Source organism: Mustela lutreola, chromosome 2, assembly GCF_030435805.1.
Source record: "Mustela lutreola isolate mMusLut2 chromosome 2, mMusLut2.pri, whole genome shotgun sequence".
NCBI lineage: Eukaryota > Metazoa > Chordata > Mammalia > Carnivora > Mustelidae > Mustela > Mustela lutreola.
The window spans coordinates 45,138,865-45,157,141 of NC_081291.1; the positions used below are offsets into that span (position 1 = coordinate 45,138,865).

Here is an 18,277-nt window from a genome sequence, read left to right on the forward strand (position 1 = left end):
TAGAATCCATGACACAAAGCAAAAGATTCTGTTTGTGGAAATAGAAAGGAGTATGTACATGAGGGGCAGGGTGTTTTTTGCTTGTTTAGTTCTTTCACTACAATTTTGTTTTTGTTTTTACTGCCGAAGGATAGCAAATTGGCAGGTGTAAATAAGGTTCTAGCTAGTGTCATATTGTATTTACAATCAGTTATCATGGGTTAAAACAGCTGCAGTGCATAGGAAATTAGGTGCACTTCTGTTAAGACTAATGGAAGCTTAGGGGTCCCTGGGTGGTTCAGTGGGTTAAAGCCTCTGTCTTCAGCTTGGGTCATGGTCCCAGGGTCCTGGGATCAAGCCGGCATTGGCATCAGGCTCTTTGCTCGGCAGGGAGCCTGCTTCTCCCTCTCTGTCTGCCTGCTTGTGATCTCTGTCTGTCAAATAAACAATAAAAATCTTTAAAAAAAAAGAATAATGGAAGCTTATTTTCTGATTTCAAACATGCCTTGAATATACTTCTTCAGCCTATTGTCGCAATAATTCCCACTAACTTTTATTAAGTATATACAAATGGGTTCTTAGGGATCTTGTTGTTTGTGTCTTAATTTGTACTTGTATAAAGTTTAAAATTTTGAATATTAAAAAATTACGTGGTTTCGAATCACAGGATGTATTCCTTTCTCCCCCATGTGTTTTTCTACCTTGCATCTCCCTTTTCCAGAAGACATAATAAGGTTAGCCCAATGGTATTAATTCTAAGAATGAGCAAAAATGGTGTCATTCTTTCTGTTCTTTCTCAGAGCATAGTCAGTTGAAGCATTCAGCCCTTCCTTGTAGTATGTATTTGGTGAATAGTATTTTGTTTAGAAAAGAGAAGAATTGTTTGGAAAGAGTGTTGAGGTTTTACTATATGCTGCTTTATTTGCCAGCCCCCCAAAAAATCCTTTATAATTCTCGTTAATTTAGGTAAGAGATCTGGATTTAACTTTGTAAGAATAAATAAAAATCTACAGTCCTTTCTGGAGGGTCTGGGTCATAACTCTTTGCTTCTCCTATTATCTACTTCATGGAGCCAGATACTATGCCCTAGTTTTAACACTGGGAAAAAATCTGACCTGTTCACATATTACTTGCAAACTACATTCATTCTGGAACAAATAGAATTTTGTGAATCAGAGGAACATCTCACCCTAACATTCAGATGGCTTTAAAAAATTTTTTACCTACATAATTTTTGGGGGTGAAATGTGTACTCTTCTAGAGGTTTAAAGTCTCACATGGTCACTTTCTCTCTAAAATGTCACAACCTCGGGGTGCCTGGGTGGCTCAGTGGGTTAAGCTGCTGCCTTCGGCTCAGGTCATGATCTCAGGGTCCTGGGATCGAGTCCCCACATCGGGCTCTCTGCTCAGCGGGGAGCCTGCTTCCTCCTCTCTCTCTCTGCCTGCCTCTCTGCCTGCTTGTGATCTCTCTCTGTCAAATAAATAAATAAAATCTTTAAAAAAAAAAAAAAAGAAAAGAAAAAGAAAAAAAAGAAAATGTCACAACTTCTAATTGACAGAGATCCTGAAATTTCAAAGAATTTAGAAAATTTTTGTTTTATGCCTCCTCCCTCCAATGTGATACAGAATCTTAATCAGAAGCTCACCATGCCTTTTGAATCATTAACTCTGAAGGAAGTTCAGGTATGTAAGGCTTGGGAGATTCATAGCTGTACCTGCAAAAAGCAATCTTGTCTGCTAAAGAATGTGTGTGCACTATGGCGTCACCCAGGGTGCGTGTGCCTGGTTTTCTATTTTTAACATTTTTTAATGACAGTCTGTCTCTTTGGTTCTACCTGCCCTTCACCTTTCTCAGAATGAGATTGATAGTGAAAGTTTCTCTCCTGTTCTATTCTCATAAAAGTTGAATTAAGGGTCTTGATTTCGCTTGAAAGCACTGTAGCACATTACCTCATATTCCTGTGATGGTCTCCCTCTGTTTCTATTTCCTGTTCCTTCTATATTCTGACATGTAGGTCAGTTCAGTAAAAGCACACCACCATATTGAGATGCCTGACTTCTCTATACTACAGACAGGAAGAGAAGTTTTAGGAACTGCAACAGAGGATTGCACACTGCCAGAGAAATTAGAAGTGATGGGATATGAATATTTTGACATGTAATAGCCTAGTACCTCTTTGCCAGAGGACAGTGGTGAAATGAATATGCAAATCATCACAGTGTTACCAAGTTTCTTTTGACTCTTGCTTTCAGGGCAATTCCATTTGGGTTGTTAGCTTTCAGATATTTGAAGCACTGTCACATGGAGGAGGAAACTGACTTGTTTGCAATAGCCCAAGACCTTGGACACGTGGTGAAAACTGAAGACACATTCTGCCTCAGATTGAGGATTTGCTTTCTCATAATTTGAGATATCTAAAAAATATCTTTAAAAAAAATAGAATGAAGAGGAGGAGAGTGTTTTGCTGTGGTGACGATGTTAGGATTGTGGCAGGAATTGTCTGTATTATCTGGCAAGAATGTTGAAGAGTGTGAGTAAGCATCCTGTGGAACTTTAAAAGCAGAATAATTGTGATATAAGTTATAAGAAAAGGGCAGATAGCCTCTCATTTCACTTGGTGATAGTAGGTGAAGATATGCAAATATATCAAGACGGAAAAATGTCCAAGAATTTGAAGATAATTAGGAATGGATGTAAAAGGTAACTAAGGGTAATACTATTTTTCCCATGCAAAAAGCAGTGTGACCTAATCTCAGATTGAATTGCCCAGAAGCATCATCAGATTCCTTATGTGCTCCTGTCTTAAGTGCATGTTTCACCAATTGTAATCAAGCAAGGGTTTGTAGTTACGACTGATTAAAATACACTTTCTTTCAAGCCCCCTAATTCCACAAAGACATTAGCTATGTCTGTTCCCCTTTTGAATCCCAAACTCTAGTACAGTACCTGGAACACAATAAGAACTAAGTAAATATTTGTTGGATGAATATATGAATGGATATATTTTGACAGTTTTAATGTGACAAAAATTTATTGGAAAAGCAGCTCTCAAAAGGGAAGTCTAACTAATTAGTATTTTTGATTTATATGCTTCCCAGTCGTCACTGAGTATATATAACAACTGTATATTGCGAATGCTCTATAGATTTTTTTTTCTCTCAAAATACTACTTTGCCTTTGGAACCATCATCCGCAAGTTATTTTAATATCATTTACACTATTTTGGAATGCCTCTATCCTGTGATCCTTTCAGACAGCCTACAGATATTTGAAAAATTCTATCAGTTTCTTCATTTCAATTTGGAAGATGTAGCTAGAGGAGCAGTAACTGGAACTCAATGGGAATATAGAGACACAAATGTGGATAGGAATTCAAGTACTCGTGCCTTACCAGCCATCTTCCTTTTTCTGGGGTAGAAAGACTGCCAGTTTTAAGTAAGTGGTTTTCCTCACAGTTCAGGAGAATGGCTCATTGGGAGTTCTGGTCAGTACTTTCAGATTCAAATAAGCAAGCTCTCTGAAAAATCTATTCATAATGCAAAATAATTTAAGATTACAGTGGTCGTCTGATGAGATCTAGAACAGTTCACCTACTTCTACTTGGCAATAAAAATAAATTATATGATGGGACAGCCAACTATTACAGCTTGGAAAACTGTTAAAGACTAAAAATAACTATATAGGTTAATGCCATGAGGTACTTGACCAGACAGGCATATTTTTCCAATTCTAGGGGTAGAAAGTGTCTGTATACAATACAGCATGTCAAAAAAACAAGTGAAAATGACCTCTAGCTTTGAGGCACTTACTGAAGAACCTATTTTAAATTGAATACACAAGCCAAGATAATACAGGCAGTTTGATAAGAAACATTAGAGAAATCTATAACATGAGGCTTTTTATTATAGGTTTATTACATCAATCTCTCCAGTGGGTAATGGAACTTGTAAATATACTCTTATGTAGGAGTCTCCTTGCGGGCGTTTTATTCATGCTGAAGTAAGCACAGCAAACTTATTTGCTGTCAGGGTACATTGAATTTAAGATTAGTATTTATTTTGGTTCTAAGGAGGTTTTGCTTTTGTGAATTGAACGTTGGATCAGCTGCACGGAAACAAGATAGGACTGCAGGGAGCACAGGAAGTAAATTAGTTTTTTGTAAATACGCTTTCTGTAAACCTAAGTATTTAGTTAGCATGGGATGCATATGTGTGGTTTCTCGGATGGGTGAGTCATACATCGGATGTGTGTGTTTATGGCTCTGTGGTTTGGATAGAGACTTTCAAAATAATATGCTATAGCCAATGTTTCTGATACAAAGAGTTCTAGGGTGAAGAAAGATAGAAAATAATAATAATAAAATATTTTTACAAGGGAAATTATTTTTTTAGGATTATTTATTAATTTATTTGGCAGAGCGAAAGAGAGAGGGCACAAGCAGGTGGAGTAGCAGGCAGAGGGAGAGGGAGAAGCAGGCTCCCCCTGAGCAAGGAGTCTGATGCAGGCGCCATCCCAGGACACTGAGATCATGACCTGAGCTGAAGGAAGTTGCTTAACTGACTGAACCATGAAGGTACCCCTAAAAGAGAAAAATTTAACCTCTTTTGACAGACTTTATTAATTTGGGGGGGGCATGTGAATAAATAAAACCCTCAAGGGTCATCCAGCTATACTCTGCTTTCCATAAAATGGGTATTATTCCAACCTGTCCTGATACTCAAGAAGAGTCTATCAGGAATAACTCAACCCATAAGAATGACTTGCCAGAGAACGTTTTTCCATTTCTTTGTGTCTTCCTCAATTTTCTTTTTTTTTTTTTTTAAAGATTTTATTTATTTATTTGACAGAGAGAGATCACAAGTAGGCAGAGAGGCAGGCAGAGAGTGAGAGAGGGAAGCAGGCTCCCCACTGAGCAGAGAGCCCGATGTGGGGACTCGATCCCAGGACCCTGAGATCATGACCTGAGCCGAAGGCAGCGGCCCAACCCACTGAGCCACCCAGGTGCCCTTTCCTCAATTTTCTTTATGAGTACTTTATAATTTCCTGAGTATAGATTCTTTGCCTCTTTGTGTAGGTTTATTCCTAGGTATCTGATGGTTTTGGGTGCAATTGTAAATGGGATTGACTCCTTAATTTCTCTTTCTTCTGTCTTCTTGTTGGTGTATAGAAATACAACTGATTTCTGTGCATTGATTTTATATCCTGACACTTTACTGAATTCCTATATGAGTTCTAGCAGTTTTGGAGTGCAGTCTTTTGGGTTTTCCATATAAAGTATCATATCATCTGCAAAGAGTGAGAATTTGACTTTTTCTTTACCAATTCGGATGCCTTTTATTTCTTTTTGTTTTCTGATTGCTGAGGCTAGGACTTCTGATTGTTGAATAGTAGTGGTGATAGCAGACATCCCTGCCATGTTCCTGACCTTAGGGGGAAAGCTCTCAGTTTTTCCCCATTGAGAATGATATGTACTGTGGCTTTTTCATAGATGTCTTTGATGATATTGAGGTATGTTCCTTCTATCCCTACACTGTGAAGATTTTTGATCAAGAAAGTGTACTGTACTTTGTCAAATGCTTTTTCAGCATCTATTGAGAGTGTCCTATGGTTGTTGTTCATTCTTTTATTAATGTATTGTATCACAGTGATTGATTTGGGGATGTTGAACCAACCTTTCAGCCCAGGAATAAATCCCACTTGGTCATGGTGAATAATCCTTTTAATGGACTGTTGCATCCTATTGGCTAGCATTTTGGTGAGAATTTTCACATCTCTGTTCATCAAGGATATTGGTCCGTAATTCTCTTTTTTGATGGGGCCTTTGTCTGGTTTGGGGATCGAGGTAATGCTGGCCTCATAAAATGAGTTTGAGAGTCTTCTTTCCATTTTTCCTTTTTGGAACAGTTTCAGGAGAATAAAAATTAATTCTTTGTTAAATGTTTGGTAGAATTCCCCTGGGAAGCCATCTGGCCCTGGGCTCTTGTTTTTTGGGAGATTTTGGATGACTGCTTCAATCTCTTTACTGCTTATGGCTCTGTTCAGGTTTTCTATTTCTTCCTGGTTTAATTTTGGTAGTTTATACATCTCTAGGAATGCATCCATTTCTTCCAGATTCTCAAATTTGTTGGCATATAGTTGCTTATAATATGTTCTTATAATTGTTTGTATTTCTTTGGTGTTGGTTGTGATCTCTCTTCTTTCATTCATGATTTTATTAATGTAGGTCCTTTCTCTTTTCTTTTTGATAAGTCTGGCCAGGGGTTTATCAATCTTATTAATTCTTTCAAAGAACTGGCCTACCAGGTCTCTGGTGGGCCACCAGGTCTGGCCTACCAGGTTTCTGTGGAGAAGATTTGTTAATTTGTTCTACTGGTTTTTTTATTTCCATTTCATTGATTTCTGATCTGATATCTATTATTTGTCTTCCCTTTCTGGGTTTAGGCTTTTTTTGATGTTCTTTCTCTAGCTCCTTTAGGTGCCAGCTTAGGTTGTGTATTTGAGACCTTTCTTGTTTCTTGAGAAAGGCTAGTATCGCTATATATTTTCTTCTCAGGACTGCCTTTGCTGTGTCCCATAGATTTTGAACAGTTGTGGGCGCCTGGGTGGCTCAGTGGGTTAAGCCGCTGCCTTCGGCTCAGGTCATGATCTCAGGGTCCTGGGATCGAGTCCCGCATCGGGCTCTCTGCTCGGCAGGGAGCCTGCTTCCCTCTCTCTCTCTCTCTCTGCCTGCCTCTCCATCTACTTGTGATTTCTCTCTGTCAAATAAATAAATAAATCTTTAAAAAAAAAAAAAAGATTTTGAACAGTTGTGTTTCTATTTTCATTTGTTTTCATGGATTTTTTTCAATTCTTCTTTAATTTTCTGGTTGGCCCATTCATTCTTTAGTAGGATGCTCTTTAACCTCCATGTGTTTGGGTTTTTTTTTTAACTTTCCTCTTGTGTTTGAGTTCTGGCTTCAAAGCATTGTAATCTGACACTATGCAGGTAATGATCCCATTCTTTTGGTACCAGTTGAGACCTGATTTGTGACCCTGGATGTGATCTATTCTAGAGAATGTTCCATGTGCACTAGAGAACAATGTGTATTGTGTTCCTTTGGGATGAAATTTTCTGAATAGATCTGTGATGTCCATCTGGTCCAGTATGTCATTTAAGGTCTTTATGTACTTGTTGATCTTTTGCTTGGATGATCTGTCCATTTCAGTGTGGGGAATGTTAAAGTCCCCTACTATTAAAAAAAAAAAAAAAAAAGTCCCCTACTATTATTGTATTGTTGTCAATGTGTTTCTTTGATTTTGTTATTAATTGGTCTATATAGTTGGTTGCTCCCATGTTAAGGACATAGATATTTAAAATTTTTAGATCTTCCTGTTGTACAGAAACTTTGAGTGTGATATAGTATCCTTCATCATCTCTTATTATAATCTTTGGCTTAAAATTTAATTTATCTGATAGAAGGATTGCCACCCCAGCTTTTGATGTCCATTAGCATGGTAAATGGTTTTCTTCCCCCTCACTTTAAATCTGGAGGTGTCTTTGGGTCTCAAATGAGTTTCCTGTAGACAGCACATTAATGCATTTTGTTTTTTAATCCATTCTGATACCCTCTGTCTTTTGATTCGGGCATTTATCCCATTTATATTCCAGGTAACTATTGAAAGATGTGAATTTAGTGCCATTTTATTGCCTAAAAGGTGACTGTTACTGTATATTGTCTCATTTCCTTTCTGGTCTACTACTTTTAGGCTCTCTCTTTGTTTAGAGGACCCCTTTCAATATTTCCTGTAGGGCTGGGTTGGTTTTTGCAAATTCTTTTAATTTTTGTTTGTCCTGGAAGCTTTTTATCTTTCCTTCTGTTTTCAATGATAGCCTAGCTGGATGTAATATTCTTGACTGTATATATTTCTCATTTAGTGCTCTGAATATATCATGCCTGTTCTTTCTGGAGTACCAGGTCTCTGTGGAGAAGTCTGTTGCCATTCTAATATTTTTATCATTGTATGTTACAGACTTCTTGTCCTGAACTGCTTTCAGAATTTTCTATTTGTCACTAAGACTTGTAAGTTTTTCTATTAGATCATGGGATGTGGATTTATTTTTATTGATTTTCAGAAGGCTTCTCTGCATCTCCTAGATTTTGATGCTTGTTCCCTTTGCCACATTAGCGAAATTCTCTACTATAGTTTGGTCCAGTATAACTTCTGCCCCTCTCTCTTTCTTTCTTCCTCTTCTGGAATCCCAGTTATTCTAATATTCTTTCATCTTATGTATCACTTATCTCTCGAATTCATCCCTCATGGACCAGTAGTTGTTTGTCTTTCTTTTGCTCAGGTATTTTCTTCTCCATCATTTGGTCTTCTATATATTCTATATATTCTCTTTTATATATTTTATATATTCTCCTTTCTGCCTCATCTATCCTAGCAGTAAGAGCATCCAGTTTTTATTGTACCTCATTAATGGCTTTTTTAAATTTCAACTTGGTTAGATTTTAGTGTTTTTATTTCTCCACAAAAGGATTTTTTTTTTCTTCAGAAAGCATTTCTCTAATATCTCCTGTGCCTTTTTAGAGTCCAGCCATCACCTTGAGAATCGTCATTCTAAACTCTAGTTCTGACATATTACCATTGTCCATGTTGATTAGGTCCCCAGCCATCGGTACTGCCTCTTGTTCTTTTTTTTGTGGTAAGTTTTTCTGCCTTGTCATTTTATCCAGATAAGAATATATGAAGGAGAAGATGAAATGCTAAAAGGGTGGCAACGACCCCAGAAAAATGTATTCTAACCAAATCGGAAGAGACCCAAAACTAGGGGAAGACAAAAATTGGAAAAAAGAAATAAATATATATATATATATATTAGACTGGTGAATAGAACAGAGGAACAGAGTCACCCACTTGATTTTTGGAATATTCTGTTCTCTTAGAAGAACTTACCTCCCAAAATTTCAAAGAAAAAAAAAAAAATATATATATATGAAGGTAAACACAATGAAGGCATAGAATATGAGTGTAAAGATTAAAATTTTTTAAAAATTCTAAAAGAAATTGATAAGGTAAGTTGTTTGGAAAAAGAAAAAAAGAAGGTGGAGAGAATGTGCTCGGGTTGGAGAATAGAACAAAGTCATGTGCTAGATTTAGGGTATATTTTGATCTATTAGACGAAATCGTATCCCCAAATTTTAAGGAAAAAAACCCTATATGTATACAAAAAATAAGGTTAAATACAATGAAGGGATAAAATGTTACTATAATAATGAAGGTTTAAGTCGGTTATTTTGTTTTTTTGTTTTTTTGTTTCTTTTTTTAAAGAGAGAGGAATCAGGGTCCCTGCTGAGCAGAGAGCCTGATGTGGGGCTCGGTCCCAGGATCTTGAGATCATGACCGGAGCTGAAGGCAAAGGCTCTGAGCCACCCAGGCACCCCTAAGTCGATTTCTTTTTAAAGTTATAGTTAAGATAAACTAGTTAAAAAAACGTTAAAAGAGGAAAAGTTAAAAAATAGAATAAGAAAGGAAATTAAAATAAATAAAACTAAAAACAATTTAACTTTACAAGACTAAGGGCTCATGGGGGAAAAAGCCATGAATTCTATGCATTGCTTTCTCCTAGCTCTAGTTCCACTGTTCTCGCTGATAGGTGAGCTTGGTCTTGGCTGGATGTTCTTGTTGATCTTCTGGGGGAGGAGCCTGTTGCAGTGAGTATCAAATGTCTTTGCCTGAGGTGCAATTGCACCGGCTTTGTTAGGGTCCAAGCTAAGTAATCTGCTCTCGTTCACTTCCGGTAGCTTTTATTTCCTGAATGCTTTCCGTAGAGCTCTGGAGTACGGGAATGAAAATAGCGGCCTCCCAATCTCTGGCCTGGAGGAGCTGAGAGCTTGGGGTCCCACTCCTCAGTGCACCCTCAGAGAAAAACAGTCTATCACTCCTGTCTCCCTGGTCCGGCCACACTCTGTGCTCACCTGGCCTGTGATCATGTGTTTGTATTTCTGACCCACAGCCCTGTTTGGAGTCTCCAAATCCTGCTGCACATTCTTGCACCCCTCCTTCTGGAAGAGGAAGTAGGGTTCCTCTCTAGATCTGCCACTTGTCTATACAAGTGGCACTGCTTGAAGAAGAGTGTCCCAACTGTGCCTTGGATCACAGTTTAAGGTAACCCCGATCTGAAAACTCACTTCTTGGCTCTGTCTCTGTAGTTGGCTTCCCCACTTTGATACCTGACAGCTCTACCACACTCAGACACCCCTGATCATTCTGTGACCCCACGGGTCCTGAGAGCACACTATCCCCACAAGGGCTCCATCCCTGCTTAGCCTCTGGAGCGATGTCCCTCAGTGGAGCAGACTTCTAAAAGTTCTAATTTGGTGATTTGCTGCTCCACTGCTTGCCAGGAGCTGACCCCTCCCTCCACGGTCTATCTTCCCATCATTTTGGATTCACTTCTCCGCATGTCTTACCTTCCAGAAAGTGGTCAATTTTCTGTTCCTAAAATTGCTGCTCTTCTCTTCTATCTCCTGTTGAGTTTGAAGGTGTTCGGAATGGTTTAATACCTATCTAGCTGAACTCCTGGGACCTGATGTCATTTCAGTCTGCTACTCCTCTGCCATCTTGCTTCTCCCTGTGCAGTTTTGGATTCCCCCAAAACTTAACTACTTTTAGCCAGCTGTTGACTATAACTTTTACTGATAATGTAAACAGTTGATTGACATATATTTTGTATCTTACATGTATTCTATACTGTATCCGTATAATAAAGTAAATTATAAACAGAAAATATTGAGGAAACCATAAGGGAGAGAAACTACATTTATAGCACTGTACTGCATTTCTCGAAGATCTCTGTATAAGTAGAACCACACAGTTCAAACTCATGTGTTTGTTCAAGGCTGGACTGCTCAATCATAAGACAGAAAATGTCTTTATTAGAAAATAACACTCTATTGCAGAAAAAAATACTGTAGAAACTTTCTTGGGAGTAGGAACAGAATAAATCTGTAGTATCTTGTATGCAAAACCCTAGTCTGCCATGAGGTTTCTGTTCCTTTATCTGCCATAATGATTAATGAAATGCAATTCCTCTTACATTAATGTTCAAATTAATGTTCCTTAATTATTATTAGTTACCTTTTCACTCACTTAATTTGGCTTCCCAACTATCAGACAGTCAGCCTGAGACCAAGGGCTTATTCTTTCTTCTTTATCTTTTAAGACTTTTCATAATATCCAGTATGTATTTGGCATGCACAAGTATTTATGGGATTGTTTTTCCTTTGATATGGCAGTGGCTTGAAATTATCTTCAATGTACATAATATATTTGAGAGATATTATATTAAGCATGACAACATGTGAGTTTCTCAAAGTGTTGCTTTTGTTCTTATGTGCCGAACTGGAAACCTCATCAAGAATTGTCTGAACAGCTTCATTTTCTAGGTTCTACCTTGTACACAAAATCCTATTTTTGTTTGTATTTTATTGGCTTTTAAAATAGCATGGCAGTTTGCTACAAAATCACTGGGCTTCAGCAAATCTCTATTTCCTCATGGCCAGAGAAATTTACATTTCTTCCCAAGTTCCTCTGACTGTGACAATCTATCTAAGGAGTGACCTCAGTTCAGTTGAAAGCATCCCAACATCCTGAAAACTGTAAAGCTACAGCACTTACAGATTTTCCAAGGTCTAAGAGATACTTTATAAATGATGATAAAACTACAGTAGTATACTCGGAACACTTTTAAAAAGAAATAAATTTATAAGTTTGTAAGGGCTTTTTTAAGAAAGATGTACTAATGTCAGGGGCGTTGGATTCAGCCACACTGTTACATCAAACAGGTATTTCATGTGTGAGGCGATAAAGCGGCAAACTATAAAATAAACAGCATGTGTTCACCTTAGATAGCCAGGACATTTTACTTTGAATACATTTTCTTCCTGCAAACGAGCATACTGCTTTTAAGAATCTAAGGCTATATTGTGTGTTGGACAAGTTCTGTATTTGGTTTGCTTCAGGCCTCTTTTAACCCTGTCAGTAATTAGTATATGCCTAGGCAATTAAAGCTGTAGTATCTAGCAAATTAGAAAGGTGAATTTCAAACCACAAAATCATTGGAAATTCCAAGGTCAAATTGAAATGACATTGAATTATCTTCTTTAGGGGATTATTCCTGCTTCTGTTTTGTCATCACTAGTGATGACAAAAACATTGCCTCCTTTTAGCATCTTCAAAAGGAGAAAATACAGGAGCATGACTTGCTTAAGGCCAGAATGACAGATATAAAACTGAAGTTAAGCAAGACTGAATCCCAGCATGTCAGAGCAGAAGTAGAAGTCAGAGGCAATTTAATCCTATTTGTTTTTGAAAGACAGGGGAACTGAAGCCCTCAGTGGCCAGGTGACTTGCCCAAGATCACCACAAGGAAGCTTGCTACCAGTGCTCTTTTTGTTTCAATAACTACAGTAAGGATTATTTACTGAACATTTACCTTATCAAGCACTCTACCAAGTTCTTTACATATTTTGCTTTTTATAGTTGAAGGCACTGAGATGCAGGACCAATTAAATAACTTTCCTACTATATCATACTGTCTACAAAACTATTTCTCTTTAGACGAGCCAATAGCTATATTCTTTTCAGCTCATTCTTAGCCAGACTAAGACAACAAAAGAAATGCACTAAGCATGATTTATTTTATCTCCACATCCCTTGTTCTTGTTCTGAGTGTGTACTTATGGCAGAGAAATATCCCAAAGCTAGGCAACCCCAAATGAATAGAGCCTCTGGCATGAATATTCCAGAAACTCATCTTGTATATTTAAGTTGACTGTGTGATTTATGCATCTAGGACTGAAATAAACATTTTAGAGTTTTTATGCAAGATCTTGCAATATTTGTATTAGTGAAGGTTGTTTTTTTTGTTGTTGTTTTTCTTTCCCAAAGTATGCTTTGTGGATTACTTGTCTCTCAAGATGTTCTATAAGAAAAAAGCTTGTGATCAAATAATTTTTAGAAAAAATAACTACCATCTTGGTGATGCTTATCATTAGAGAAGGCCTGCAATAAAAAAAAATGTTGATTTTTTGTTGTTGTTTAACCTGTCATTTTCCAAATTTAGATAAACACAGAAATAAATAACCCCCAACACACACACACACACACACACACACACACACACACGCACACACACAAATGTTTGTTGTAAATTCCTAGTTTCCTAAAGACATAGGGAAAGATGTGTGAAGTGAATTTTAATTCATTCAGCAAATACTTAACAAATACATATATAGTGGCTATTACATTTGATGCTAGTTATAAAGTCCAAAAGTCCAGTCCATAATTTCATGGAGTGCATGATGTAGTGGAGGAGATAGGCTTCCCAACTGCTCTTACTATACAGCTTGGCAAGTAGTGTGATGCATAAAAAGTGGGATATGGCAGTAGAAATTAAGACCTTTCTAGTCACTTGGTTGTTGAAGAGTAGTGCTGACTGCTATATTGGATTATCCCTAAAATCTGAGGCACAATATCCTAGAAACGTAGTTCTTGCTTATATAAGATTCAGTGGAGGAGAATGGCTTGAACAGCTATGACCCTGTGTAGTCATTTAGGGACCCAGGCTTATCTTCAACATAGGACTTTCAAAATATATTTAGACATCAACATTGAACCACATGACAGGAAAAGAGAAAGGGTCATTATACAAGAAGGTTTTATGATCTAAACCTGAACAGATACTTCAGTTCCACCCATGAGCTTATGTATGCAGTTCATTCCCAGGCTACATTTATTTGCAGAGAGGTATGGTCTAGTTCTGGATCCAGTAAAAAAGAAAAAAGTGTTTAGTAAGCAGCTAACTAGTCTCTAGCTCAATGGACAATATGAAATTAGGCAATAGAAGAAGAGGAATTGAATTCCAGGCAAAGAAAATAAACTATACATTGACATGAAGGGAAGTCAGGCATGGCAATGTTCATAAACACTAGATTTATGATACGACTAGAGTCGAGATCACTTGTAGAATAGCTGAGCAAGATTGATTAGATAAACTGAGGCAAGACCATGCAGGCTTCTTATCCTATGCTAAGGAGCTTAGATTTTATTTCTTCAATGGTGGTGAGTTATTGGAGAACCCAAAAAGTGTTATACTAGAATCCAAAAAATGAGTTAAGAGGTGAAGTCTGTAGTATAAGGATAAATGGTGAACCCTGGCAAGTAATTAATGGCATAGAATAGGGATGGATTCAATAAATAGCTGTAGGGAAAATATCTGTGACATAGGGATCCACCTGATGTGAAAAAATGAGGAAGAAAAAGCAAGAGTCAAGATCTTTAGTGATGTCTGCTGAAGTAGTTAGATGTTTGGGAAGAGTAAGTAACAAGGAAAAGTAATAGGTGTGGAGGGAACTATATGGAGTCTGACCTATAGCAAGAAAGTCTTTAGACATTGAGATTTGAGGCTTGTCATTATGTAGGACTCACTGATGCATATAGAATGAATGCTATCACAAAGAGAAAGTAAAGGCATACAGAGGGCATGTGACAAATCTGCAAGACAGAATTCAAAGGAGTGGAAGAAATTTGTCCATGGAAAGACTAAAATGATAAAAAAGGGAACCAAAAGAAGAAAGAATTTGTGAAAGGAAGGTAGGAAATAATACAAATGTCTCATCAGCTGGTAAATGCATTATTAAAATGTAGTATATCTATCTATATAATACTATCATTCAGCAATAAAAGAGGAATAAAGGGGCACCTGGCTGGCTCAGTCAATAGAGCATATGACTCTCAATCTCATGGCCTTGAGTTCAAGCCCCATGTTGGGCATGGAGCCTACTTAAAAAAGGGGCAGGGAGGGCACCTAGGTGGCTCAGTAGGTTAAAGCCTCTGCCTTTGGCTCAGGTCATGATGTCAGGATCCTGGGATCGAGCGCACATTGGTCTCTCTGTTCAGCAGGGAGCCTGCGTCCTCCCTCTCCCTTCTCTGCCTGCCTCTCTGCCTACTTGTGATCTCTGTCTATCAAATAAATAAATAAATAAATAAATAAATCTTTTGAAAAATAAAAAGGAATAAAGTACTGGTTCATTGTACGTCATGGGTGAACCTTGAAAACACTACACTAAGTAACACAGACTCCTGTCAAAAAAGACCACATATTAAGTGATTCTGTTTGTGTGAAATGTCCAGAATAGCAAATCCACAGAGTTAGAAAGTAGACTAGTTGTTCCCACGGTGGGAGGAAGGGTAGGGAAGTTAGGTAGTGGGAGGAGAATGGAAATGACTGTTAATGGACTTCTGGGGGAAGAGGAACAAAGTGATCTAAAACTGACTGTAGTGGTACTTGCACAACTTTGTGAATATATTAAAAATGAATTTTAGACTTAAAATAGGTGAATCATATGATATATAAATTACATCTCAATATAGCTATCATTTAAAGTAAAGGGGAGGGACCAGCAAAATCTTGAATACAATAAATGCCATAGGTTTTCTAAGCGAGAAGTAAAATTCTATGATTTCAAAACCAACCATGTATTTTTTGGTCCAAAAATATATTAAAATTTCTCTATAGAAAAGATGTCCATTTTATTTGAAATTGGGCACATTTTTAAGGCACTGAGATCACTACCTCTGCCTTTTCTGTGAATTAGCATTGGGATTTATGATTAGTAGGTTGGGGGCATTTTATTTATAACAAAAGACTTTAATAGCAAAACTAAGAACAAAATTATCTTAGAAAATGTTACAGTTAGCTATAAACATGTAGCATCCTATTATCCAGGGTTAGATAGTCGAAAACCATTCCTTCAGCAATACCTGGGACCCAGAGTGAACCTAGCCAACACTTACCAGAGGAAAACATTTGCCATTCTACATTAAAATTCTCATTCATGATATTCTCCAGGTTTTTTGGGAACAACACAAAAATAGTTATACATTATTTAGTAACCAGCTTGCTTCACAAAGGTCAAGTCCATGTTACCCAAAACGTAATGCTTGGTATGCAATAACACAAACAGACTTGTTGTTTTAAAGTAATAGAATGTGATGAGTGAAACCAACTTTCTGTGGAAGAAAGATGTCTCTTTTCTTCAGCATTTGATTTGTAAGTGGGTTTGGCCTCATTAATATTTAATCATCTTTTTAATCTGTATGTCAGATTGCGTCCTTTTATTGCATCCTGCTTCTGGGGAGGTTTTCCTTTGAAATACCAGTAACACCTCCTTCACTCTTAACATCAAAACAAGGGCTCTCTCAGGGGGACAGACAGTTGTATTTCATCTCTAGGGATATAATTATTTTGTGTTTATCCACAGTCCCTCCAGGGGCTGATGATGTAGGACACCCTTCTTGCAGGGCTTTGTATTTCAAAAGAATGATCTGATTTGTTAGTGTTGCAGATATTAATTCAGATGATCTTGCATCATTCTTGTGAATTGCCTGTTCTTAGCCAATCTATGTACAAGCTCTACTTTTTTTTTTTCTTTATTAGCTTGGTATTCGGGTCTTGAAAATTGTCTATTTGATTTTTTTAAGATGTTTTCATGCGCTTTAGTAGTTTTCGGGAATAGTGTCTTAACTGTTAATGTGTTTTAAGCATTTAAAAGCATTTTCAAACTCATAATAAAATACATCAGAATAGGGAATAAAATTATACACGACCCTCTTTGAATTTTCAATATGATCATATATAGCAATAAAATACAAATACGAACTGAGAATTAATATCTCTGGAGATTGACCTAGAGAAATTGAGCTTGGCATCCCTTTAGCAAAGCTTGAACCTCTTTCATGTAAGTTGGTGATTTTTATTTCCTTGTCACTTAGAAGAACCTAGGTGAAAAAATTGAAAATCTGTTTTTGCTTCTGATATGAGAAATCCCAATGATAGGAGCATCAGCCTGATTTGGTGACCAGTTTTAGCCCTCTCAGGACAGAATGCAAGGGTAGATATGGTGGTACAGACTCAAGCTGGGTTCTCAGTCAATCCCTGTGGAACAAAATGGAAGAATCTTCCACATGATTCTGTAGCTGGATGTTTGTAGAGGGGGTGGAGGACATGTATCTGTCCACATCCTAAAATTGTAATACTGTCCTGTGCTTACAAAAATGACATGAGGTATCAATAGAATGGATACCTTCATCTGCCTTTTCATGAAGGTCAGTTGTGGCATTGCTTTGATTCTTTGAAGATGTTATCTCCATTTAGGTAGATGTCCTTTCAAGTTAGAATATAGCCTGTAATTATGAAAAGGCAAAGATAACTGACCTTCTTGAAGTTCACAGCCCTTGAATTGTCTATACAGCATTTACTTGAACCTGCACTGATAACACACTTTGGCTAACAACAGAACACATGTACATGAATTTATTTCATGACTTCCTGGAAGAGAAATCAAGATGATTTATCTTGTTATCCAAGCCAATTAATATGCCTCCTCTTTAGATTTCTCAATTGCATTTACAGGCTATTTTCGGTATTTGAATAACAGGCTTCATGTCTTTGGGGTTTTAATTTACTTTCAGAGTCTTGTTTTTGTAGAATAGTCTTGTTTTTGTAGAATGGAATCTTCATAACCATTGTTTATGATTCTATAAGTAGGTTCTTGTAAGACTTGATTTTTGAAATAGCACTAAGAAAACACATATCAAAACAAAGAAAACTCTGTTTTAAGGAGTAGCCATTTTCCTCTCTAGATCATAGTACAGTAAGTGGCCCTTTTATGATCATTATTGATTTTTCCAAAGTCATTTCTGATTCACTTTGTCTATGTTTCCATTTTTTTCTTTAAAAATATACCTTGAGGCTAGGGCGCCTGGGTGGCTCAGTGGGTTAAAGCCTCTGCCTTCGGCTTGGGTCATGATCCCACGGTCCTGGGATCAAGCCCCACATGGGCTCTCTGCTCAGCGGGGAGCCTGCTTCCCCCTCTCTGTCTCTCTACCTGCTTGTGATCTCTCTCTCTGTCAAATAAATAAATAAAATATTAAAAAAAAATATATATATATATACCTTGAGGCAATTTTATTACAAGGAATAAAATTTTTAAAACTTATAGCTTCCTACTGTTTGTGAAAGAAAATATCCTTAATTAGCTTTGTAATACTTAAAATCCATTAATTAATTCAATAATAGTTATAAGAAATCTACTATGAACCAGCCAGCCACTTGTTTTAGGCCCTGGGGCTGTCATAAATGTTTACGACCTGGTCCTTGCCCTATAGAAGCTTTCATTCTAGTGGCTCAAAGAAACACATAAATAGGGGCACCTGGGTGGCTCAGTGGTTTAAGCCTCTGCCCCTTTGGCT

At 37.3% G+C, this 18,277-nt stretch overlaps 1 protein-coding gene across 8 annotated transcripts in view; it reads left to right on the plus strand.

The window, feature by feature from the left end:
- The window catches only part of LOC131824150 (contactin-4), a 938,389-nt gene that overhangs the window by 526,040 nt on the left and 394,072 nt on the right, over positions 1-18,277 (plus strand). The gene's annotated exons all lie outside the window — the stretch shown is intronic.